Source organism: Mus caroli, unplaced genomic scaffold (genome assembly GCF_978045245.1).
Source record: "Mus caroli unplaced genomic scaffold, Mus_caroli_1 scaffold_7, whole genome shotgun sequence".
In the NCBI taxonomy this organism is placed as follows: domain Eukaryota; kingdom Metazoa; phylum Chordata; class Mammalia; order Rodentia; family Muridae; genus Mus; species Mus caroli.
In genome coordinates this window covers 33445001-33472241 of record NW_028227262.1, presented here as the reverse complement: position 1 = coordinate 33472241, position 27241 = coordinate 33445001, and the positions used below count along the sequence as shown (strand labels likewise).

The 27241-nt window shown below is 40.4% G+C and overlaps 1 protein-coding gene and 1 non-coding gene across 2 annotated transcripts in view; one reads left to right on the top strand and one right to left on the bottom strand.

Annotated features, from left to right (window-relative positions):
- The window catches only part of Syn2 (synapsin II), a 151606-nt gene that overhangs the window by 69794 nt on the left and 54571 nt on the right, over window positions 1-27241 (top strand). The window lies entirely within an intron of this gene.
- On the bottom strand, window positions 2349-2467 carry LOC115031346 (5S ribosomal RNA). The gene has a single exon (XR_003836987.1). It is a non-coding gene; the product is annotated as a 5S ribosomal RNA (ribosomal RNA).

Below are 27241 nucleotides of genomic sequence, written 5' to 3'. Positions count from 1 at the left end.
TGATATTTAACCATTTTAAGAGCAAAGTAACGAAATTTGAATGAGAAACATGGTGATGCTGTAGGTAAGCATGAATTTGATTTTCCTTTAAAAGTGTTTCTTAATTCTGAGCATTAATTTACTAGGCAGTGGTAAGCACAGTACAGGCTGGCTGTTTCTGAAGCCATGATCATCCCTTTGAAGTGCATCTATTTCCCCTCCATAGCCAGACACTGCAACAAGGTGAGAAGGAACTACTTGTGTCTCTGACAACATAATTGAATTTTCTGAGCAGTAGGTTCAGTTCTACCTGAGAGTGCTGTTGCATTGGACTAGGAGTTTGCATTCTGTTATGCAAGAGAAATAAGGTCTGACCCTTTTTGTGTATCTAGACCTTTCCGTGTGTCCAAAAAGTCTGAGGAAGACTTTCCAAAGACTTTTTTCCTAATATGCCTTGCCCCTCTGTAGCCTGAGATAACTTTCACTTCCTGAGCACTGCAGTCTTTTATTTATACACCCTGTTTGATGTGATAAACCGTTAACAAATGTTTCAGTGATAGATAAGAATGCTAAGAAGAAAAAGGGAAGACCTATGTCTTCCAGGGGTGTTTGTCTCTAGAAGTCTGAGAAAATGAAGGGAAGAAACACCTGAGATCAGGAATTCTTATCTAGGAAAACAAAAATCAAACCCAAACTGTGATATGGAGTCCTTTGGTGCATAATTTACATAGCTGCTTTAGGAAATATTCTCTCCTAAGATTTTTGAGAGAACATAAGCGTTCTTTTGTACTCTGTCTTAGCTAGGGTTCTGTACTCCTAGGAAGATTCTACTGTGGCTTGAAAGGAGACCCCGTCTCATCCTAGACTAATCCAACCACCTTGATGTGCATGATGAGGTCCTACAGGTCTGTGGTTTCCGACGAGGACATGGTTTCTATAGTTCTTTGGCCGTGTGACACCTGTTTACTCATTCACAGTTATGTGGTCAGATGTCATGCTTGTAGGTTTTGTGCTTGTAGTCACACAAAGTCAAGATTACGATATCTGAGTGCTGGGAAGAGTCCATTTTCTAAGCGTATTCTTGTTGGCAGAATTCTGCTTCTTGAGGTTATAGACTGAGATGAACCAGCAATCACTTTGACACCTGGAGGCCACCTACATTTCTTCACATGTGGCCCTGTCCATCTCACATTGTCTTGTGCTTCAGATCTCTAAGTCTTTCTTCTCAACAGCAGAAAAAGAAAACTTCGGTTTTAAAGAGCACATTGGTATGATAGGCTTCCCTGTTTTAAAGGTGTGACAGCCTGCTCATGAGTGTAACATCCATCACACCTGATAACCTAGGGTTAGAGTTTTGTCTGCCATATATGTATTCTGTTTCAACTCACTGTTTTTCCCCCAGATCTATAGATTTTGAGGTAAGCTAATGGCTGACATAATATTTCAGGTAGTAAGTAAATACCTACATTTTTAGTGACCAAATTAATATTGGGAGTTATGTACAAGAATGATGATCTTCCTTACATTCAAGTATTTGACATAGAAAATCATGATTTTAGTAAATGTTTAGAGGAGTAGATAAAAAACTAATAATTATTAATCATGTAATTATTTAATTGTGGCTACTGTTCTGGTGCTTATATAGAGAAATATGTTTAGAATTTTTCATTTGCATTGGATGATAAGATTTTCTGGGTATTGTTGGTTTATTTAGTTTGGTTTGGTTTTTCAAGACAGCATTTCTTCTGTCCTGGAGCTCACTCTGTAGACCAGGCTGGCCTCAAACTCAGAGATCCACCTGCCTCTGCCTCCCAAATGTTGGGATTAAAAGTGTGCACCACCACTGCCTGGTTTTTTAAAAGCAAAATTCTGCTGTTTGTTCACATAAGTGTCTTCTCTACCTTTTTCTGACATAAAAAATGTGAACTTGAATAGGTGATGAATTATGGATTCAGGTCTTGGCCCTACCATTAATTAGGGAGGTGTGTGTGTGTGTTTTATAGGGTAAGGCACGTTAGATTAGATAATCACTTACTTTTTTTTTTTTTTTGGTTTTTCAAGACAGGGTTTCTCTTTATAGCTCTGGCTATCCTGGAGCTCACTTTGTAGACCAGGCTGGCCTCGAACTCAGAAATCCACCTGCCTCTGCCTCCCGAGTGCTGGGATTAAAGGCATGCGCCACCATGCCCGGCAGGGAGAGAGAGAGAGAGAGAGAGAGAGAGAGAGAGAGAGAGAGAGAGAGAGAGAGAGAGAGAGAGAGAGAGAGAGAGAGAGAGAGAGAGAGAGAGAGGAGTCCAAAAGAGAGAGAGAGAGAGAGAGAGAGAGAGAGAGAGAGAGAGAGAGAGAGAGAGAGAGAGAGGAGTCCAAAAAGCCTATAGCACCCGGTATTCCCAGGGGGTCTCCCATCCAAGTACTAACCAGGCCCGACCCTGCTTAGCTTCCGAGATCAGACGAGATTGGGCGCGTTCAGGGTGGTATGGCCATAGACTCACTTACATTTTAATATACTGTGTAACTGTTTCAGAATACAAGTGAGATGGTGAAGCATCCTATGTTATAAATTTTGCATGTATCTCATAGAAGCTTTCTTATTTAAAGGAAAAAGTACTTGAAGTTAGACATCAAAAGTATTAACTATTTCTTACTGCCCACATTCAAACAGATACCGACAATAATTTCTATGATAAATTTATCTTTGGAATTGAAATGCCATTACTTTGGGATTATCTAGTGCCAAATTGTTTTCTTCCTGCTTGAATGTTTTCCTTTTTACATCCTTATTAAACCTGTAGTTTTCTCTAATGGATGGTGTTTCAGTATAATGACATTTACTCCACCCTTATTGACAATCTGCTGAAAAAGTAGATTAGCAGATACCTAACAGAGAGCTTGTCAGTATAATGATGTCAAAGTAGATTAGCAGATATCTACCAGAGAGCTTGCCAGTATAATGATGTCACTGTTATCAGGCAGAATAATGTAATTCTCTTAGTTTAGTTGTGAATGGTCATCCTGAGAGGTCATTCCCATTTGAGATGACTCATGTGGGTTTCTGGAATATGGCACTGTGCATTAAAGGAGGCCATGTAAGCGCTCTCTCTCTCTCTCTCTCTCTCTCTCTCTCTCTCTCTCTGTGTCTCTCTCCTCTCTCTCTCTCTGTCTCTCTCCTCTCTTCTCTTCTCCTCTCCTCTCCTCTCCTCTCCTCTCCTCTCCTCTCCTCTCCTCTCCTCTCCTCTCCTCTCCTCTCCTCTCCTCTCCTCTCCTCCCCTCCCCTCCCCTCCTCCCTTCCCCTTCCCCCCACCCTGATTATAGACAGGTTTCTCTGTTTAGCTCTGGCATTGTGGAACTCTTTCTGTAGACCAGGCTGGCCTCAAACTGGGAGATTCATGTGCCTCTGCCTCCTTAGTATTGGCATTAAAGGCACACTACTACCACCAGGCTAACTCAACATTTCTTAAAGTGATTTGACTATAGGATCTCTACCATAGAACACTCAACAAGCCACAGAACCCAGTTTGGGAAGGACCAGTATCTTCTAATGTAAGGAAGTCCACCCAAATCTCAGAGAGCATGAGTGAATGTTTATTGTAAGAAGTGTAGCCATCACTCATCATCTGGCTACATTACCTTTATAACCACAACTGGAGAGCCTGAGGCCATTCAGGCCTGAAGAGACTTGCCCGAGATATTGCTAGGGACAGACTTTGGCTAAAAATAATCAAGACCTCCTGTCTTTCAAATTTGAGGTATTATTATTATTAATTATTATTATAGTTCAGGTCTTAACAACCAAGAAAAGGACTTAACTATGAGGCTCCCCCTATCCCCCTGAAGATGGCCATGTCTTTAATTCTGAGTTACAGTTTGGAAGTGGGATTAAGGAGAAAGATCTCCTGTTTTAGGAGATCCAGTGCCTCTTCTGGTGTCTGAGGGTACTACACACATGGTTTATAGACACAGGAAGGGAAAACACTCCGACTCATAACATTTAAAAACTAGAGTATTTATTTTAAAAAGACATCTCCTACTATTGTGAACTAACTCGTCCATCTCTGTAATCTTTGTACAATAGGAATGAGCCTTCAATGAGCGAGGTTCTGGATATTTTAGCGATTGGGACTTTAAGGTTTTTGGTTATTTGTTTAAGATACAATCAATTTTAAGAGCCAATTTTTCTCAGAATGTCTTGATTTTCTACTTAAAAGACAGAGAAGAGGGAAACAGAAACTTTGAGGGATGTTTTTACAAACGTGGTGATAAAGGTTAGGCTCAGACTGTTACAGACAGCCTATATGTTCATTCCTAAACACATTTTTTAGTATATGTTGACCTTTCATTCTTGCTTCATTCAACTGGGAAGTATCAGAAATATTTCTCTAGAAGTATCTTACAGGAAATATAAGTGGCTGGATTTGAGAAAGGGAACATGATTAGAAGTGTTGGGGATGCAGAGACGTGAGGTAAGAGACAGGCAGAAAGCGCAACCAAAAGCACAGGTTGGGAAAAGGTTTATTTTCATCCTCTTGGTGTCTGCTGGGTTTGAACGTTCTCATCACGAACAAGATCTTTATTCTTTCTGGGCTTTTTATCTGATCTCTAAAATAAAAATAATGTCATTCTTTCCAAGATTATGAAGATTGCGAAAATCAAAGTATTTTAAAAATGTTACTATGTTTTAGTCTTCAAATCAATTACAGGTGCCTTTGAGGAAATAACATTTTTGCTATAATAAAAAAGGAAATCTGTGAAATTCCTGATGATTTCTAGGTGCTCTTTAGAGTTTTTGTTCTCTTTTCATTTTTCCTTCCTACCCTAACACACCCCATCTCAGAGCTTGCTTCTCTCCTCTCAGATTATCTCCTGCCTCCGTAAGGAAAGGAAAAAGGCTGTCTATACAGAAAGCTCTTCTGGATTTGGAGTAAGGTACAAAAGGAAAGAACTCTCCCTGTTTAAACTCTTTGTAACACCATAGATTAGAGACTCAAATGTTGTAGCATGATTGCTACTATTTATTGACTGGTTTACATAAAGTAAGTTTAATTTTAAAATAAAACTTAAGTGCTATATTTCTTTCTTAAGATGATGCTTGTGATAGGTTGAATGAGAATGGTCTCCACAGGCTCATGGATTTGAGTACTTGGGCCTCACTGGTGGAACGTTTGGGAAGGATTTGGAGGTGGGGCCTTATTAGAGGAGGTATGTCACTGTGGGTAGGCTTTGAGATTTCAAACGCCAATGCCATTTTCAGTTAGCTTTCTCTGCCTTGTGGATTGAGACATAAGCTCTCAGTACTGTCTGCCATACCTGCCTGCTGGCTGCCATGCTTCCCACCATGATGGTTATGAACTCTATCCCTCTGAAACCATAAGCCCCTAAATTAAATACTTTCTTTGATAACTTGCCTTAGTCATGATATTTTATCACAAAATTAGAAGAGTAACTATAATAGCAATAATTATAATATATCCTGAATGCAGTTGTGACCAGAATATTCTTAGCTTGGTGTCTAGAACACTGTGACACTTGTTGAGTGTTAATTGTCATTATCATTGTTATCATCTCATCCTATCCAGATCCCCTTCTAGTTTTTAGGTAATCCTAAATGAACTTTAAAGAATTGCTCATTCACTTCTCAGGTCCCCACACCCCGTGTGTTCCTCTGTCTTTCTATATTTCTCTCAAATATCTTATTTTTTTCTTTTTTATTAGTATTTTCTTCATTTACATTTCAAATGCTATTCCCAATACCCCCTAAACCCTACTCCTGCCCTGCTCCCCAACCCACCCACTCCCACTTCCTGGCTCTGGCATTCCCCTGTACTGGGGCATATAATCTTTGCAAGACCAAGCAAGGGCCTCTCCTCCCATTGATGGCCAACTAGGCCATCCTCTGCTACATATGCAACTAGAGACACAGCTCTGGGGGTTACAGGTTAGTTCATATTGTTGTTCCTCCTATAGGGTTGCAGACCCCTTTAGCTCCTTGGGTACTTTCTCTAGCTCCTTCATTAGGGGCCCTGTGTTCCATCCAATAGATGACTGTGAGCATCCACTTCTGTATTTGCCAGGCACTGGCATAGCCTCACAAGAGAGAGCTATATCAGGGTCCTGTCAGCAAAATCTTTCTGGCATACAATAGTGACTGGGTTTGGTGGTTGTATTGATGGTGTTTGGGTTGATGGATCCCCGGTTGGGGCAGTCTCTGGATGGTCCTGCCTTCAGGCTCTGCTCTGAACTTTGTCTCTGTAACTCCTTCCATATTTTTCTTTAAGTTAAATAAGACTTTTAACCCCAAAACATTACACTTACTTAAAAAAAATTAACAATTTTTTTTTTTTTGCTGGCTGTGATGATATAATCCTTTGGTCTCAGTACTCTGGAGGTTGAGGCAGATGGATCTCTGTTGAGTTCGCGGCCAGGTCAGTTTGCATAGAGAGTTCCAGAACACCCAGAACTGCATAATAGAGAGATCTCATCTCAAAGAGACCAATTTTAAAGAAAGATTTATTTATGTTATGTACACTAGTGTTTTGCTTTTATGTACGTCTGTGCACCATGTACCCTTGAAAGTCAGAAGTAGACATCAGATCCCCTGGAACTAGAGTTATGGATGGTTGTGAACTTCCACGTGAGTGTTGGGAATTGAACCCAGGTTCTTTGCAAGAACAAGTATTGTTAACCACTGAACAAGCCATTTATCCAGCCCCTACACTTATTTTTGGTATCAATATTTTGTTCACTCTATCAGCCTAGTCTGATACTAGGATCTACTAGATATCTACTGGATCTGGCTAGTGGGTTGAGGAATCTGGAACTCCTGAACCATAGTTCACTGCATTCAGTCTTCCATCTCTGAGGACACTGACTCCTGTTCTACATTAAAACATCAGAGATGTCATTGTACTGTGACATCTAGTTTAGGGATCCACATGTATTACATGGCTTGAGAAGGAACATGGTGATTAGCATAGTGAATTGGGATCTGGTGTTAAGGCCTAGGTAACTGTTACCTGTCTAATCTACCATTTTGTGCTGTTGCTAGTGTTACAAGGAAACTTTCTTATATGTTGTTACTGCTTAAGAAACTTTCTCATGCCCAGGTTGATTGCATGTTCTTTTATATTCTGTGCTCTTAGAAACCAGTCACAACAGAAGTCAGTTAGAACTGCTTCATATAGTTAGCCATAATAAGCTTGGACCTGAATCGCCACCCAGCAGCACTTTCTGCTCCTGTGTATGGGCTACTTACTATGTTACTGCTCTTATAAGCTGCACCTGGGATAGACCCCAACATAAGAGAGACATCTGCATCAATATTAGAAACTATTTGAAGTGACTTCCGTTTTGAGTAGAAGGTTGAGTAAAATTGAAGTTCCCCAAGACCACCCTGGGAACTGACATCCTACTTGTCAGAAAGAGGCATGTACATGGGTAACTGACATCCTGGATGGCAAGTTAAGACATGAATGTTAGACAAGTACCATCCTGATTGACAAGTTAAGACATGAATGTTAGACAAGTACCATCCTGATTGACAAGTTAAGACATGAATGTTAAACAAGGCACATCCTCTGCCACAGTTGAATACCCCAACCAATAGGAACATGAGTAAATCTACAACAAAGGCATGTTCCTAAGGAAATCCCCTATCCCTAAATCCTGATTGGTAGGATAACTTAGCACAGGTGTTTGAACATCTCAGGCTTAAAAATCCCTGTAGAGGGGCTGGAGAGATGGCTTAGCAGTTAAGAGCACTGACTGCTCTTCCAGAGATCCTGAGTTCAATCCCCAGCAACCATATGGTGGCTCACAACCATCTGTAATGGGATCAGATTCCCCCTTCTGGTGAGTCTGAAGACAGCTACAATGTACTCATACATAATAAACAAACAAACAAACAAAGCCCTGTTGTATCTTACCTCAATGTCATTGTTCAGCTCGGAGCCTTTACCCTGGTTTTGATTGATTAGTCCTGGTAACATATGCTCAATAAACTATCCCTGACTGAGATTGGTGTTTGTGTGGCTTGTGAGGTGACTCCTGGACCCCAACACTCAGGTTGTTGGGAGAGACCCATGGAAAAGAGCCCCAGGTGGCTGCTGGTAGAATTATATTAGTATCTCCAGGACATGAAGAAGCAGTGTTTAACACTGAAAAGCCCAAGGTTGGTGTAAGGTGAGGATGGTACTTCCTGGGTATGTGCTGAGCCTAGAATGGTACCCAGCCCTCCTTGAAGTCTGAAACCACAGCAAATTGTGTCTGCCACTGCTACCTCACTTCCAGATCAACTCTGCTCTGTCTCTGAGGCCACTCCCAGGAACTCTGTAGTCATAGCTGATTAATTCATTTTCTTTTCTTTTTTTTTTTTTTTTGTTTTTTTTGTTTGTTTGTTTTTTGAAACAGGGTTTCTCTGAATAGCCTTGGCTGTCCTGGAACTCACTTTGTAGACCAGGCTGGCCTCGAACTCAGAAATCCACCTGCCTCTGCCTCCCAAGTGCTGGGATTAAAGGCGTGCGCCACCACTGCCCGACAATTCATTTTCTTATTCAGCATTGTTTAATCACCCTGTCAACTAAATTGTGACATGGGCTACTTAAATTTGTTTTAATTCTGTTCATGATGAATGCTTGTCCTCGTAATATATATTCTGTGCTTTCAAAATGTTTAAAACACAGCTACAAAGCTGTTAATCTATTTGTTTTTTAAGATTTACTTTTAGTTTGTGTGTGTGTGTGTGTGTGTGTGTGTGAGAGAGAGAGAGAGAGAGAGAGAGAGAGAGAGAGAGAGAGAGAGAGAGAGACTATGCTACTTGTCTGGGGTCTGTATAGGCCAAAAGAGGATATTAGATCCCTTGGAGCTGGATTTACAGATGGTTGTGAGCCTGCCTGACATGGGTGGGTACTGGGAACCAAACTTGGGTTCTCTGATAGAGCAGTAAGTACTCTTAATCACTGAGCCATCTCTCCAGCCCCTATTAATCCACTTGTTATGTATTTTTTGAGAAAAGTTGATTCAGCTGGGCATGGTGGTACATGCCATTAATCCCAGCATTCAGGTCAGAAATCACAAGGTCATCCTGGATTATAGTGTGAGTTCCAGGACAGCCATGAATATACAGTGAAACCCTGTCTCAAAACAACAAAAACAAATGGGGAAAGAGAAAGGAAGGAAGGAAGGAAGGAAGGAAGGAAGGAAGGAAGGAAGGAAGGAAGGAAGGAAGGAAGGAAGGAAGGAAGGTTGATTTAAGCTTTTGGCCCACCTTTTAGTTGCTTTTTGTTGTTATGTTAGAAGGGTTTTTTATATTCTGGATACTAAACTCTTACCAGATACATGATTGGCAAATCTTTCCCCCATTCTCAAGTAACTTCTCCTTCCCCTTTGACATGTCAGTTTTCCTCTTGATGAAGTCCTGTTGTCTTTTTCCCACTCCTGTGTGTGCCGAAGCACATACGGCTTGTGTAAGGTTTCCAAGGTTTATAGTTCTACCCTTCAGTGTCAGTTCCATTCTGAGTAATTTTTGTATAGTGTTAAAATGTTAATGGTACAGCCAATTTACGTTTCAGTTAAGCGATAAGTACTCCATAAAATTACTTTCAGCTCAACCTGCTAGATTCTGGAAAATTTCCATAACAAAAGGTTGAAGGGGGAAGAAAACTACAGCTCGTTCTTCTTTGCATAGTGTCTATCTACCATATTCATAGCTTTACTATGTGGGTATAGGGTGAATGGAGGCAAGATGAGTGTGGCAGGCTCCAAGCTGTGTGGTGACTTTGTACCCCAGATCTCCTTTGTTAGCCTGGTGCTCTATGTTGTAACTCAGGGTACTTCTTCTAGAGCATGTTCCAAAGAAACCGGCCTCTCAGTCCTGATCTTTATCCTCAATTACTCCCATTGGAGAAATGTCATTGCTCTGAAATGATTTCTTGTTTTTCATTCCAAAGAATAATCTAATGTTAATCTGAATAAAGGCATTTTTACAGAAAGTTTGTGAGACAGGAGAACTACATTCTAGAAGAAATGTCACATCAAGTATGAGTACAAGGTCAAACTGTTGCTCAGTGGTAGAATTTAGACCTGGAGTACTTTAATTCAATTTATCAAACAAATGAACTTTCAAAACCAGTTCTTTATAATAATTAAAAAAAAAAAAACCAAAACTCTATGTCCCCATCCCAGGTCTGCTGCGTGGACAGCAACATGCTTCTGAGCCTAACCCTGGAAGTAAAAGCGACCTTTTCTTAGAAGAGAGTGCTTAATCTGTCCTCAGTTGTCACGTGAGGACTTTTCAACCTACATAGCTGTGGACTATTGTTTGCTTTATCTACAACAAGCACCAAGAAAATTGTCTGTTACTAATATGAATTTTTGTACCACATAACAGATGAAACATTCCAAGCTTCGATACCCCTTTAACCTTTTATTCCTCCTGTTTATTTCATTTTATTTACTTGTTTGTGTGTTCATTTGATAACCTATTTGACCATATAATAGGTATTGTTATGTTAAAAGAAACAATCCAATAACTGTCTAAAAGAATTCATTGAATTCAGGTTCTATTTCACTTTTAGGTGAGTACTTTTAACGAAGTATTTTTTAGCAGAGAGAGTTAGAACCCTGAATGAGTCACTGAGCCAGGATCAGAGGGTTAATGATAACCAGAAAAGAGACTGAGCCTACAAGCTGATTCATAGGACTATATATCAGCTCTTTTGAGAGAAATGACCTAGATAAATCAAAGACTGGCAGTAATGAACTCATAGCCTCCAGACAGCAAAAATTGTGGATGTTGTTGAACTCCTGAGAAAAGAAATGAAAACTCTTTCTTAATCAAATTTCTGGACTTAAAAGTAGTGATTTTTTCTGAGATTGCTGAGTTTCAGACTGCTAATAAAAAGGGAGAGCATGATCAAAGAAAAGTTGGGAGAGAACAGGAAATGTTGGAAGAGGGAAGGGAGAAAGGTAACAAGAGGACAGAGGACAGCGAAATGGCTCAGCTTGTAAACACCTGCCTTGCAAGCAATGGCCTGAGTTAGGATCCCAGGAATCCATGTAAGAGATACGATGGCACATACTTGTAATCCCAGCAGCAGGGAGATGGAAGGCAGATGCAGGTGGATTCCTGGAAGTTTCCCACACACCTAGCGAAGCCTATGTGCAAAGTTCCAGGCCATTTAGAGACCTTGTCTCAAACAAAAGATTGTCCTCAGGCCTTCAAAAACATTCTGTGTTTGCCCACTTCCATCCTCAATAAACTTGTACCCAAATCTATAACAAAGGGAGGGAGGGATGGAGACAGAGATAGGGGACACACACACTCACACCATACAGCGACTTTGGCCTCTCCTGGCTTTGTGAATGGCAGGTAGCAAATGGACTTTTTGCTAGAGATCCATTTCTTTGGAGGTGGAAAGGTCACTGTTTCGGATGTGGTGTCCATAGCTACCATTCTTCCACTGCTTTTCTAGTCTCACAGGACCTTAGAGCCCAAAGTGAGCTCTATGTGTTTGGTTGAGAAGGAAGGGAAGAGGCTTTAAGTAGCTATCCTCCTCCTCCGTAGTCTAGAGGGCTCCTCTTTATTGATTGCAAATGTTGCTGTAGGCTAGGTTCTTGAGCATTCTTGAATGGAATCTAATCTTGGGGCTAAGCAAAGGGCATTTCAGTGTCAATGTTATCCAGGAAGTTTTCTGTAGACACACAGGGTGGAACGTACATAAAAGCAGTCTTTCTCTACTGCCCTAGATATGTAAGAGGCTCGCTTAAAATGGCACCATTACTGTTATTTCTCCCTACTTACAAAGGTCTTTTGACCTGGTTCTTCCTAGCGAGAGCTTACCAGTCTCCTAGTGATGGCTGAAGAGTCATTTAACATATGTTTTCTGAGTGACAGCTTTGCCAGGTGCTTTAGGTTAGACCCTGAGCTAGGTAGATTTTGTCCCCAATCTTGCACCAGAAACAATCATTAGTAAAAGACATAACTTGTATGAAACTGGCCTTAAAATCTTCTTGGAAATGACTTGCTACATCACTCTGGATTGGGGCCCATATAAGACCTTGTCACTCATTGTTTAGAAAGGCCCAGGGAGGCAGAGTGCTTTCTCAGTACCAGCCCACCATCCTTAATTGCATCTGGAAATGGATCCAAGAAGTCTGGAAGGTAGGAGTAGCCACTGCCAGAGTCTATTATATAACCTGCTAAACCACTTGCCTAGAGGCTGCACTGCAAATTGTCAGGCTCCAGACTTCTCTCCCATGACTGCATTTTCTATCTTTTGTCCTTCCTGCCTTGAAGTTATGGCAGTATCTCCAGAAACAGGACGTAGGTGGTCTGGAATGAGTTAGAAATGGGGATTCCTGTACCTTCCTGTTGTGTCCTCCTGTGCCACAGTTTTGCCTGAGTTTTGACAACATGAAGTGTTTTGGACGACGTGATGTATAGTGCACTCACAAAACTTGTTCTTGTTAGGGAGCTGGATTGTATGCAGCAAGAGCAGAATAAACAGCAAGACTCCGTTTCAAACGAGTGGCATTTGTGTAGGGGAGGCAGCATGAAGTGAGACAAGGGCAGTGAACCTACACTGGAGAATCAGATCCAAAGGCCATTTGTGAATGAATTTATTTTTCTTTAATTCACTTATCTAGATGAAAAGAAAAGAAGGTGAAAATAAGTGTAATGCTCTTGACCTGCCTACACCTCTAAGTTCCAGTAAGATACTATATGAGGGAGCTTTGAAAACACAAATGCAGACAGATGGAAAGTGACAATGTCCCATTTTAATGTGCGGACACAGATACAGAGAGAAGAACCACCTGAGGGATTTTCCCACACTTGCGATCAACAGCTGTTTGTCGTTCAGCCACAAAATATCAATTTCTCTTGCATTTTATCCCGATTTAGTCTGCCTTGCTTCCCATAAGACTGTTAACATAATGGATATATTTTTGGCCCTATTTTTGCAGGATGTAAGATGGATTGGGTTTTTATCTCTTTACTTATTTATCAGCAGAGACTTGCTTAGTAACTCAAACTGACCACAAGTTCACAATCCTCTTGCTTTGACCTCCCAAGTGCTGAGATTGCTGGCATGTACCACCACATATAGTTCATGGATTCATATTTTATCCTAATATACATATAATATATAGCAATATACCATCTTAATTTTTGGGTCTGACAAAAATTTAATAAGGCATTCTCTAATAAAAATATAATACAAATTGCAAGCATAAAAATTTTTCAAGTAGTCACAGAAAACCAGGGAAAATTAATAATTTATTGTGTTTAACACATTATGCTCAAACCATTTCTTAACATTTAATTAATATAAAACTTCTTTATACCCCAATCTGGGCTCAAATTCGCATTCCTCCTGCTCCTGTCTCTTGAGTAGTAAGATTGCAGTCTTCTGCTTCTGTGATGGTTGTCAGCTTATTAGGGTTTAGAGTCACCATAGAAACGAACTTCTAGGCACGTCTGTAAAGGATCTCTAGATGAGGTTGACTGAGGTGGGAAGACCCACACTCACTGTGGGCAGCACCATTTCACGGGCTGGAGGTCCAGGGCTGGATAAAAAGGCGAGAGGGAGCAGAGCATTCATCAATGTGGCTGCATTAAGCTCCTCCCTCCAGGATGGGTTACCCTGAAACTGTGAGCCAAAATGTACCCTTCCTTCCTTCCTTCCTTCCATTGCTCTTGTCACAGCAACAAGACAAATTAAATAATAAAGCCACCACCATATCAGGCTGATGCAGGTTTCTTTTTTTTTTTTTTTTTTTTATTTAGGCTTTAGTCTTTTTTTTTTAAATTTTTAATATTTTTATTACATATTTTCCTCAATTACATTTCCAATGTTATCCCAAAAGTCCCCCATAGCGCCCCCCACTTCCCTACCCACCCATTCCCATTCTTTTGGCCCTGGCATTCCCCTATATTGGGGCATATAAAGTTTGCAAGTCCAATGGGCCTCTCTTTCCATTGATGGCCGACTAGACCATCTTTCGATACATATGCAGCTAGAGACAAGAGCTCCGGGGTTCTGGTTAGTACATCATGTTGTTCCAACAATAGGGTTGCAGATCCCTTTAGCTCCTTGGGTACTTTCTCTAGCTTCTCCATTGGGAGCCCTGTGATACATCCAATAGCTGACTGTGAACATCCACTCCTGTGTTTGCTAGGCCCCGGCATCGTCTCACAAGAGACAGTTATATTTGGGTCTGATGCAGGTTTCTAATCAAATGTTTTACATTCTTTTTCATGCTGATTTTCCAGAATTGGGTGTGTATGTTCCTCATAGCACATTGTCGGCACTAGCTGATTACAAGTGCTAAGGAGCTCCCATGCTGAGGAGTGCTGGGTTAGAAAGTGGAGCCTTCCACAGTCTCCACTTACGCCCCTCTCCAGTCTGTCTTTCTAACCTTCATTCCTGCCCTCATTATTTTCTTTCAGTGGGTCTGCCTATTTCCTATCTTTCTGCCCTGAAGACAGTTTTTCCCTTCCCTTTGGTTTGGTTTATGCATACGTCTGCTGTTTGTCTTCTCTTTCAGCTGTTTGAAATCAGCAGCTGTTTTCTGTCTTGCTTCTCTCCTTCTCTGTAAGCATTCAGCTCTGTTTTTCTAACCATGTTCCGTAAGGACAGGGATGGGGATTTCCTCATTTCTGCAACATCACCCATTTAGCCTGGGGTCTGTGACCTCTAGCAGAAACTTGGTGAGCTTTTAACAACTGAACAAATGAATGAGTTATTTTTGGATACCTCACTGGCTCTGTTTGCTCACCTCAACAGTAGCTTTTTTCTCTCTGATGTTGCAATCAAGGCAACTTTCATTGTTTTTCGTTTTTGTTATTTTTTTTAGTGATAAAAGGGGGTTGGGCAGAATTTTAAACCTATTCTGCTGTTTGTTTGCTTGCTTGCTTTTCCCAGCACCCCTTTCTGCAGACACTGTCAGGCTGTCTGAACTCATTGACTTGTGTCCTGCTGTCTGGTGTTTTTCCCTGCCTTGCTTCTCTTCTAACCTCATGCCTGCCTCTGCTCTGTCTGAGCTCCTGTGCAGTCAAATCTGTTGACCTCACCATAGTCACAGAAGACTGATGCTGAAAAGTCCAAGGGGGCTCACATTTTAAAACAATGCCCTCCACTCAGATACAACCCCATATATAAAAATGGAGCTGCTGTGGTTGAAAAAAAGTTAGGAATAATCCAGGCACCACAGAACATGGTTTAAGAGCTCTGAGTCTTGTTAACTCCTTCCCAATACAAATGGGAAAACAGAAGCCTAGAGAAGTGAGACAGTGTGCCCAGTGCAAACACGATGCTAGCAGCGCAACCTGGACCAGAACTCAGCTTTCCTTTCCAGGTCAGTCCTCTCCTAACCACAATTTACTGCTTGGAGCTTCATTTCCCAAGGGGAGGAAGCAGGAACAATGGGTCTTTATTGTATTCCTCTTGATGAAATCTGACAGGGTCTACCTCTCCTTCCCTTGTAGAAGATCAGGTTGGCCCCCTCTTGTTATTGTTTTTCTCTGGGACCCAGGCCGGGGCTTGCCTCAGCCTTTGTTCTGTTCCCAGTTTTTGTGGTGCCAAGAAGGATAGGGAGAGAGCGGATTCAGACAGGTCAAGGTGGCACAGATGTTTCCTGTCCCTTGGCCAGTCTGGCTGTGTCTTTCAGAACAAGCTGAATACCATGGCCAGGTGTGTTTTCGGGACCTTCCAAGCCCTTGTAGGTGGTAGGTGTTTATAACCGCAGTTTCCTCATTGCCTTCTGTTTTCTGTAGGCCCCCAGCCACTCCCCGAGGGAAATAATTCCAGCCTGTATTCTGAGAGTCGTCCATCATTCAGAGCTCTCTGTGGTCTCATTGTTTTTATCCCTAGTGTCTTGAGTCCTGCACCCTGTGCTTTCTCCTAGGCACTCTGTCCTCTGCCCTTTCCTCCTCCTTCTTGCATCTTCAAATTGTATGCATCTTTCCAGATCAAGTTTATATTCCACTTCTTTCAGGAAACCTCAATTTCCAATCTTAAGCAATCTCCCTCTGGTGTTTGCTTAACTTTTTAGGTTTTGTCTTCCATTGTTTTCCTTCTAGTGTTTTATACATAGCACCTTTGTTTATGCCTCGTTGTTTCATGTTTTTGTGCCCTTCCCTAGGCTGTTGGCCCAGAATGTCTTGCTCTACTCTTTTCCTTTACTTTTGTGTGGCTCAGTCCTATTTAAATTTAGGATGGGCTTAGGCTTCGCTTCTCAAGTTGTCCTCCACTCCCTAAGCTTGGTTAGATTCCTCTCATGATCCAGTGCACACCCTGTGTTTTATCCGTGTACCAAACTATTCAGTGTTCCCAAAGAGATAACCTGTGCCTTGCTCTGTATCTTTACCATCCAGAAACATCTCATTCATGGTTGATGCTTAATAAATATGTAAGATATGAATGAATAATTTTTACTATTGGGTTTTGAGTTATATTCAGTTTAATAGTTGTCTGCCAGTAGATTAAAATCCCCATGAGCATAGAGATATGAAAGATAATAATCTATTTGTTCCCCTTAAGGACATGTTCATAGTAAGTGCATATTAGTCAAGGTTCCTGAGACAGACACAATAGGATGGATGGATGGATGGATGGATAGACAGACAGACAGACAGATGCTCTTGGTTATGGGGGTTGGCAAATCCAAATATTTGCAGAAGGCTGTAAGCTAGATGCTTGTGTTTGTACCGCAGAAAAGCCTGAACTCTCTAGGATATACCATCAGGCTGGGAATTTAGGTGGGGTTTCCTGTTCCAAACATACAGTAGAAGTCTCCCTTCTCTGAGAAACATGATTTTTTTTATTAGTACCTTCAACTAATTAGATGATTCTCATCCACATTCCTAGTTAACTCCTCTATTTACTGTCAGCTGATTGTAGATGCTAATCACATCTACAAAATACCTTCACAGCAACATCTAGAGTGAAGATGTTAAAATGTCTAACAATATAATTGAGAACCTTAGCCTAGACAAATAGATACATAAAATTTTATCATCACAGTAAGTGACCAACCAATAAATGCTTTTTGAATTAAGCTTCTTATCTGCAATTCAGAAATTTTTTATTGCTGGTGGTCATTTAAACTCAGTAACTTGAAAATCCTACACCACTGAATTCTAATAACTCTAAATGAAAAATAATGTTCTTTGAAATTCACAAATGAGCTTGCAAGAAAGTGAGAGCATATCCAGAGGCTGAAAATGAAGACAGACTGAGTAGTCAGATTAGAAGAGGATATTCTGTCTTAGGAACCTCAGGACTCAGCTTTTAATACTTGTACAAGACACAGAAGATGGTGACTTGAGTTGTCACAAGACAGGAGTCTTGGAAAGTGGGCGTCTGAAAAAACTGAGACCTTTAATAAACTGATTGCTAGAAAAATAGTACACTCATTTATGTTTATATAAGAAACATGTCTATATATTGGCTCATGATCTTAATAGGAAAAAAGATCTCCCTTTGAGAATTCATAAGCAAAAGTCTATTTTCACTTGTGTGTATATAGCCTGGGTGATTTGAGGTCCCACAAGTTCAATATTTAACTAAAGAATATGCCCATTCAGTTATATCTTAGCAGAAAGTTTGGATCCCTAGAATCCATGTAAATCTGGAGTGGACATAGCAGCTCATGAGTAATTCCAGCCTCAGAGGGCAGAGATGGGATCCCCAGGTGGCTCTCGGGAAAAGCCATCTAGGCAGTCTCTGGGAATTCGGAGAGAAGATTCCCCGGTGACTAAGATAGAAGAACAGTCAAGGAAGGCTCCCAAAGTCAACTGCAGGCTTCATCTGTGCCCTGGCATATAGGCACACATACTTTTTTCCTGTTTGTTTGTTCCTTTTGTTGTAATTTTGCTGCTTTAGGGATTGAATCCAGGACATTGTGCATGCTAGGCTATCACTGAGTTACGTCCCCGGCTTTTAAAAGAGGAAGTTACACACTAGTGAAGACAGACAGAATTGTGAACAAGAAGGCAAATCTGGATTGTGATAAAAAGAGGAGAAAAACAATAAAGCAAGATTAAGAGAAAAGGAAGGTAGAATAAGGATCTTAATGTATGTTCAGTCATAATTCTTGAAGGAAGGGACAGAGAGAATGGAAGGAGACAGTATTCAGAAGCAATGGCTGAAACTTTTCCAAAACAATACAAGGTGTTAAGATGTACATCAGGTTTTAAGGATTCAACAGGGCCACATTTAGACATGTCACAGAATACCAAAGACAAGAGTAAGTCTTAAGAGCATCCAAAGACAAAAGAAACCTCCCAGTGCAGAATCACAATTAGACTGTGATGCAAGGCCAGAATATTGAGAGAAAAAGGAAGTCAGTCTAGAACTTTCACAGTCGCTCAGTTACTTCACTGAAGAATGGGAATATAATAGATACAGGTAAGGGTATCAAGGTGACATTTCCATAGGTAATTTCTGAAATTAATACATAAACAGTTACTATCAGAAAGCAAATCCAAAAGGAAGTAATAACATGAAAAAAGCAATAGTTAACAAAGAAATTGGTAAATATGCAAAGATCTAAACCAACAAAACTTAGAAAAATCTTGACTGTATAAAACAACAAAACAGTGCATTCAGAGAGTTTAAAAACAAGATAAGACTAAAATATCCAGCAATGATAGTATGTGTCCGAGAAAAGAGATAAGGAGAGAGAGAGAGATGAGGAGTGACAAATGTTAAGTATCCTAAGATTAGAGAGGGAAGAGCTGCTGCTTAAAGATAGCTAGGTGAGCAGATAAACACGTGTCAGAACTGAGAATAACCACAAGGAAATAAAATGAATCAGTAATCAGTAAACAAGTATGAAAAGAAAAGCTGAGAAAGATGAACTCAACATTACTTACCTAAAACAGGCCAAGATGCTTTAATATCCATCGTTGTAAGGATAGACTAGAATATGTTTAAAACCTTAGGAAGAAATGAGTCAGGGCTTTATGTCACTCCATGAATACATGCCATGTGTGAGAAAAGAAGATAGACATAGAACAGTAAATACCATTCACACATATTTATACAAAGTTCCCTGACAAGTAGGTACAACATACAGTTTGTAGGTACAGACACATGTAAGAAAATTATAAAAATACATAGAGAGAAATGACAAGATTAACTTGGAATTATTGTCTCTTGTGCAAGAAATATAAACAGTGGCTTTTAATGGTGTATTTCTTTTATAAAAATCTGAAAAGAAAATAAAGAGACATAATAAGACTGATAAAGCCGGGGAGTAGACAGACAAGTCCATGTTCTGTCATTCTTTAAATATTTTTGAGCACTTAAAACTTATTTGATTTTGATAAGTAATTGGCTGAAGTTTGAAGGAAACTGTGTACCTGGTTGGAAATTATATACTAATTAGTTAACTTTCACACACACACACACACACACACACCCCGCTTAAAGCAAGCTATACAATGATCTCATAAACTTAAACATCTTCTGCGGAGTCTGGTTACAGTTCAAGACTTCAAAAGATAAACAGACTTGCATCTCTCCAAAGTACTATTTCCCTAGGTGATAATGTGCTCTGAGGAAGCCGTGCTGAACAAGAACTCAGGTTTATCCAACTTCCAATACTTGATGCCTTATTCAGGTTTGTCCTGACCCCAGAAGAGAGCTTCATTAAATTTCAATTATGGGAGACTTCAGGCTTAGACTGAAGAGCCTTAACTCTGTGAGGAATGTTTGAGAAAAGAAAAATAGCCTAAAAAGAACATAGCCTAAAGAAGTGAAGTCTCAAAGAGCCTGATTGCTGTTCCCAAATGGTGGGTGTGGATAAGAGCAAGGATGAGTAGTCTTATTATGCAATAGGTCCAGAATCAAACAGCAAGTTTCATGATGGGAAATTTCAGCTCAGTCTGAAAGTAAGAGAAAACAAGCCTTAGTCCCATAAGTCCCATTAGTGGCTCTTTCTTTTAATATCGTACTAAAGTAGATTTGATGACCTGGTTCTAAGTTTCCTACAGGGAAACATTAGAGGTAAGCCATTGAGGCCTTCAAGTGAAGTTGGCCACATGTGAGGTTGATGATGCAAAGAACAAAACTTTTAACATCATGTATGGTTTAGGAAAACTTTAAAAGAACGGGATCCAGAACCTAGAGAATAAATAATATCCTCGAAGATATCTCACTTTATGAGGATACTGTCAGGACTGCTACTTCTCCATCACCCAAATTTGCTTTCTAGGTCTAGTCTGCAGAAACAAGTCTCTTGGTCATTGGTAAACTAAGAATCCAAGAGCTGCATCCATCCTGCCATTCAGTCTTGTGCCACTGATGCTTTGTTGCTCCTCTGCCACATGTATATCCTGCGTGCAACCATAACCATACCTGCTTATCAGGGCCTTGAGAAGTATATGTTCATATTGCAGCACTTAGTCAACAGTACTGGATGCCTTTCAATATCACATACTGAACTAACATGATACATACTGTCTAATTCCTGGATTGTCAGCACCTCAAGTCTGAGCAAGTCCCTTCACTTACCAATGAAGAAAACTGCCACTCAGATGAATTTCTAAGACATAGCCCCCAGGACTACAGTTAGCATTTACCACTTATTTTCTGTGTTCTCCACACACAAAGAAAATCATATGTGTATATCTGAGATATTACATGTTAGATAATAAAATTATTTGAAACATCTATCTCCTAACTAAAAGGGTGCAGCAATTATTACAACTAGCTTTTTTTAAAGATTTATTTATTATGTATGTAAGTACACTGTCACTCTCTTCAGACATATCAGAAGAGGGCATCAGATCCCATTACAGATAGTTGTGAGCACCATTTAGTTGCTGGGAATTGAACTCGGGACAACTGGAAGAGCAGTCAGTGCCATCTCTCCACTGAGCCGTCTCTCCAGATTTTAATAAAATATATTAGCTTTTAATAAAATACATGTATATTTATAATCTTAATCATTTTAAGTATATAGCAGTGTTAAATGTATTTATTTTGTTGTACAGCTGATCTCTTCAGAACTATTTTTTGTTTTAGAAAATTGAATCTATATATCTATTAAGCAGCAGTTCCCCCAGTGAACATAAGGAGTTTGAGATATTTATCTGAATAAGATTGATAAAATAAAGACAAATTTAAAGTATCTATACATTTGTGTATTGTGACATACAGCTGTAATCCTAGGTCTCAAGAGGCAAAGGTAGAAGGATCACAAGTTTCTAAGCTGAGTGCCAGGCTGTTCGGTGGCACACATTTAAAATCTCAGAACATCAGAGGCCAAGGTAGAAGGGTTGGAGGATTGAGATCAGCCTCAGATACAAAGTGAGACCCTGCCTTAAAAAAAATAAAGGAAAGAAATAAAAAGTTTTATACGACAACAAATGCCAGTGAGGATGTGGTAAGGGTTAAGAAGGAAAGGGAGGAAATCTCTGTGCAGTCAAGGAGTAATATGAATTAGTCCAGCCACTGTGAAGATCAATAGCTGGGTTCTTCAGAACAACTGAACATAGAACTACCATATGATTCAGCTGTACTATTCCTGAGGATGCTTGAAGGAATCTAAGTCACATAATAGAGATATCTACATATTTAGGTTGCTGGCTGTCCTAAGTCAGGGTTTCAATTGCTGTGAAGAGACACAGTGAGTTTATAAGCAACTCTTATAAAGAAAAGTATTTAATTGGAATTCGCTTATATATAGTTCCGAGGTTTGGTCCATTATCATGGCGGGAAGCATGGTGGCACACAGGCAGACATGGTGCTGGAGAGGTAGCTGAGAGTTTTACATCCAGATCAGCAGGAAGAGAGAGAAAAACTGGGCCTGGCTTGAATACTTGAAACCTCAAAGTCCACTCCCAGTGACACACTTCTTCCAATAAGGCCACACCTCCTAATAGTGACACTCCCTGAGCTTATGGGGGGGTGGGCATTTCATTCAAAACACAGTGGCAGTATTATTAATCAGATCAACCTAGATATTCATCAGCGGATAAAGAAAATGTGGTATATATACTCAATGGGGTTTTATTCGACCAGAAAGAACATGAATGTGTAATTTGCAGGAAAATAGATGGAATAAAAATTCCTATTGGACAAGATAAGCCAGACTTAGAAAAACAAATATTCTATGAGAGAGAGACCATTGAGAAAAGGAAGGTATGAGCTGAAAATGGACACATGGAACAGTAATGGATAGGGGGAGATATGATCAAAGTACATTATATACAAGCATGAAAATGCAATAGTGAACCCACCACTTTGTTCAATTAATGTACACTAATGAAAACTTAAAGTTTGGGATGTTTTTCTTTTGTAAGTCACTGTGAGAAAAAAAAGAGAATTAACAGTTATAAAAGTTGCCTGTTAGTCAGAAAAGTATCAGATTGTACATAAAGGAGTTGGCTGTCTCTACTAGCATGCATAAGTAAGCTTTTTAAAGCGATGGGGATGGGCTCTTTTAGAAGTCATGTTTACTTGGAAATGTGTGTTCAAATATTAATGGGCATTGTTATGATCAATTATTTAAAATATCAAATAAATGGAAAACTAGCATAAATATCTTAGAAAATGAATATCTTCGAAAATTACTAGTAAGTTCTGAGACTTTCTAGTGGATGCCCTTTAAAAGTTCCATTTGTTGATATTATTGCTGAATTTGTTTGTTTATTTATTTGAGACACAGTTTCACTACATAGACCAGGCTAACCTTGAACCAAAAGAGTTTGTTCAGAGATGGTGAATGCCTCTAGGCCTGGCTAAAGGTTTGGTTTTTGTTTTTCTAAGTAATGCCGTGTGTTGGAAGCATTGTGAAGTGAGTTCTCAGGTAGTGCTCCTTCCTCATCAGTTCTTACATGAAAATAGAGTAAGATGGATAAAGTGCTTAACTCAGAAACCAATGCTAAATATGTAATAAAACACTATCCCTTATTGACTTTATTGTACTTAAGATACTCTAGTGCCTATGCATGGGTAAGTATTCCACTGTGCTTCTGCTAACATCATTTCCTTTTTAGTCCTTATGTTACAACTAGGTGAGACCTTTCCTTATCCGATGCCTGGCGGACAGTTGAGCCTTTAATAGGTGCCCAATCTAGTAGATCTTCTTTGAAAGAGTAGATGAATGAGAATTATCATAGTTAAAGAGTTTATAGAATATGTTTCACTATAACAGCACTAAACAATCCTCTTCAAATAAATAAGTTCAAAGACTAAAAGGGGATACGTCTTCAGGATTGGGTTGGTTCTTAAAACTCCTCTTCAGGGCTGTTGGGTGTGAGGATGGTTTCGGATCATTAGCAGTGACTAGAAGTAAAGACACATTGACAAAGAAGAGAGCCAGACCAGGTCCCGGCATGAACTCCCCATTATACCAACATTCCCACAAGATTCCCATGGTGCGATCTTGTCCTCTTTTCTCCTCTAAGCTTCAGTTTCTCCGTCCGTGACAATGAGAAGAGGGCACCTAAAGATGGTCTCCCTTTCCTGTTGCTATACTCAAGTGCATCTGGGACACTATGGCACGTGTCTTGCAGGACAGTGCCAGGTCTCCTTCCAGCCTGCCAGCATCAGTTGTGAAGACTGCATCTCCCCCCGAAGTGATGCCAGCTGGAAAACTGTGGAATGGAATGTGCCACCTGCGCTGGGATTTGGAAATCCAAAGCATTATTGCCTTGAGATATGAAAATGTTTCTGCTGAGCTATGCGAGTGAGTGGGCTGACAGTGCCAGCCACCGCAGCTTACACTTGGCCTGAGAAAGGAGGCTCGAGCCTCCTCTGCTAATGAGAGTAGAGCATGGGGAGAGAGAGCACCCTGCGTCTTTGCATTTGCTCTGTGAATCATGGCCTGGTGATTCAGCAGCCTAAGAAGCAACACACCCATGAAGCGACAGAAAGCCAGCGTCACTGCGCTCCACAATGCTAGGCCTTTCCCTGTCCTTGTTTCACAAGTGCTCTAAAAACTAATCAAGTTCTCTGTTCAATTTTAGTGTCTGGTTTTGGGGAGAATTACCTTCTCGCTGTAAAGAGGGGTGGGAAGGAACATGGTCAGCCTCTGTTAGGTTTTTCCTAACAGGATAGGAATTTAACACAGGGCAAAATGAGCAACAACCTGCCTTGTTGATGCTGTGTTGTTGTTGTTGTTGTTGTTGTTGTATTGTTTTAGGGTCATGTCTTTCACACTATCTTCAGATTTGTGATTTTCTGGCCTCTGCCTCCTGATGCTGGGATGACAGGTGTGTGCCATTAGACTAGGCTCTATTGTTAGATCTTAAAGTAGTCAAACATTTCCTTTCTGTGAGCCTGTTCCTCAAAAATTATAAGTTAAAAAGCCCCTAGGCAGAATTTTCTCTTAGAAAGCTGAGAGGAGATGGTGTTCTTGTTATAATGAGAATAAAATATACAAGCCTTTCATTAACTGCTATGTTAATTTATACCTGAAATAGAACAGTAGGGGCTAGGGATGTACCTCATGGCAGAGTGCTAGCCCAGCACATACAAGGCCCTAAGTTTGTTCTAAAGAAGCAACTAACCCTGTTCCCATCTTCCAAAAAACAAAGAAACAAACAAGCAAATAAAAACCAATTAAGTCAGCCCTGTCATATGTTAGAGTAAGTGTTCATTATAAATGTTTATTTTTTACATTTGTTTGAGCTGAGCATAAGATAAATACAGCAATTCCCACAACAGCAAAATTCTTGCTTTAATGTTCTTTATCTGTGTCTTTCTATCTCTGTCTCTCTGCCTCTGTCTGTCTCTGTCTCTGTCTCTGTCTCTGTCTCTCTCTCTCTCTCACACACACACACACACACACAGAGTGGGAAACAGAATTGGCTCACATACATATGGAGATTAAAAAGGTCTCAGATTGCAGTTGGCAATCTGGAGACACTGGTGCGCCAGTAGAAGTTTCAGCCTGTGTTTAGAAGCAACTTGGTGACAGTCTAACAGACACACACACACACACACACACAGAGAGAGAGAGAGAGAGAGAGAGAGAGAGAGAGGGAGAGAGGGAGAGAGAGAGAGAGAGTTAAAAGACAATATGCTTTACTTAGTCTACTGATTCAAATGCTAATCTGATTTAAAACCACTTTCACGTGTTAAGAAATACTGTTTAAACAAATAACCGGGCACCTAGTACCCTACTCAAGTTGACACATGAAATTATCTGTCATAGGAGTGAGTCACATAAAGTAGAAAGGAGTGAGGGTGAGCTGTTGAACAATAGGACTTGTAAGCTCTTTGAGAAACACATACCCTTCTCATGAGGCTCATGATACGGTGGGAAGGAGGAGAACGTAGCCTGTCTTTATACTTCGTGGGTTCTTCTTTTTCACACCCTTTATCCCCAGCCCCCAGTTTCACCACTATCACCAGATAGAAGAGAAAGAAGGATAGTGGGGGGAGAGATCCATAAATCTAGCTTCTTTCCTATTGTTTCTTCTTTGAGCATGACTACTAACAACTGAGACCATCAACCAACAACCACATCTCTTAAGGCTCTAGCATTTATATACCCTCTGAAAAGTTCCCAGAATTTCAATTGTAACACAGTCACAAAAACTATTTGCAGCTGGTAAAATCACACTTCTGCTAGAGCACGAGACAAATTATGGTCCACTGCTTCGGACAGTCTGAAGAAGCCCCATATCTCCACACCTGGGATTAAAATGAAAACACATTCTTATAATATTTCTGTATTTTTAAAGAAACCAAAATTCCAAAATTGTCACTACAGAGGTAAATATGTGGAAATTTAGCTAGTGACACTAGTTCATGTCTACTTAAAATGACAAGTGGATGGGTTTCATATTAGGCTTTATTTAAATAAAAAAAATTTTTTTCATGTGTATGGGTGTTTAGCCTGCCTGTATGTCTATGCACCATGAGCATGCAGTGTCAGAAGAGGTCAGAAAAAGGTGTTGGATCCTCAGGAACTGGATCTACAGATGGTTGTAAGCTGCCATTAGGTGTTGAGGAACTAAGAGCAGCCTGTTCTCTTAGCCACCAGGCCATATCTCCAAGTCCTCATATTAGGCTTTTAAATAAAAAAAAAAGAAAGAAAGAAATTACAGTAGGAAGAAGAGATGGGAACTTTAAAGGATGTTGACAGTGCGACTTTGCAGAGGACAGGGACACAGTGGTGGTAACTGGGAGGTGATAGGTGAATAACTGGATGGTAGGCAGGAGCCGATATGTATGCTTATGCAGGGTTTTCACGGGGCCAGTGGTGACTGGACAGCCTCCTCCTCTGCTTTGCAAGCCAAGTGCCCCAGTACAGAAGCGTGTCCTGCACAAGCACCCGGAGAGAAGGGTGCATTCTCCTAGTGCATTCCCTCAGCCAGGCATGAGTTTGAAATAAAGTGGTAGGGTCACGGTGGAGGGCAGTTCTTGGTGTCTAGATTGCAGTTGAAGGATCGAGATGTGGCCTACAGTGGCAGTGACTGTTGGTGTGGTTTGTAACCCTCCATGGGAGGCAAACCTGGAGTTTCTCAATGTCAGGGGCCCTGTTTATCTTACATTAAATGCATCCCTATCTTTTGAAAATTACTAGCTTAATTGTGTAAGCCAGTCATGGAAAGAGAATCTGTCCCATGACTCCAAAGCATTCTGTTCTGTAGCTCCACTATAATTACAAACAAATGCATCCAATCTTCCCATCATGTGTTCTCCTGAGTTACAGAGATTTTTTCCCCCTAATTTTGATAATCTTGTTATCTTGTAAGGCCGCATCATTTAATTATTCCCCAAAATAGATATCTTCAGAAAATCTGCTCAGGAAAACTGATTTGTTCCCAACTGAAGTCACAACTGAGTGCTTACTAGGAAATTCATTATTTTCAGAGCTTTGGAATTGATGTTTTCCTTAAGGGGGTCCCATCTGCTAGCTCAGGCTTGACACCCTCCTGAAGATCACTTGAAGGAATTTAATAAACTCAGGATAAGAGGGCTAAGTGCAAATCCTCGGTTGCTTTTAAGCTCAGAACTCTGTCAGGTTGAGCCGGGTTGCCCTCTCTGGTATTCATATCCATATGTTTATCTGAAGCCAATTCAATAACTTTGTAAACATTTCCTGAGTGTTTGCTTTATGCCAAGCAGTAGAACAGGCAATGGATATACAAAAATGTGTATCACACAGCTTGTCAGACAGAGATGCCCAGGCTCTAAACATGATCGTCAAAAGAGCCTTTGATTTTGTTAACTTGTGACACCCACAACTAATAATTTCAAGCAAGCCAGTTAATTCATTTCAGACTCATTTCCCCCATATAATC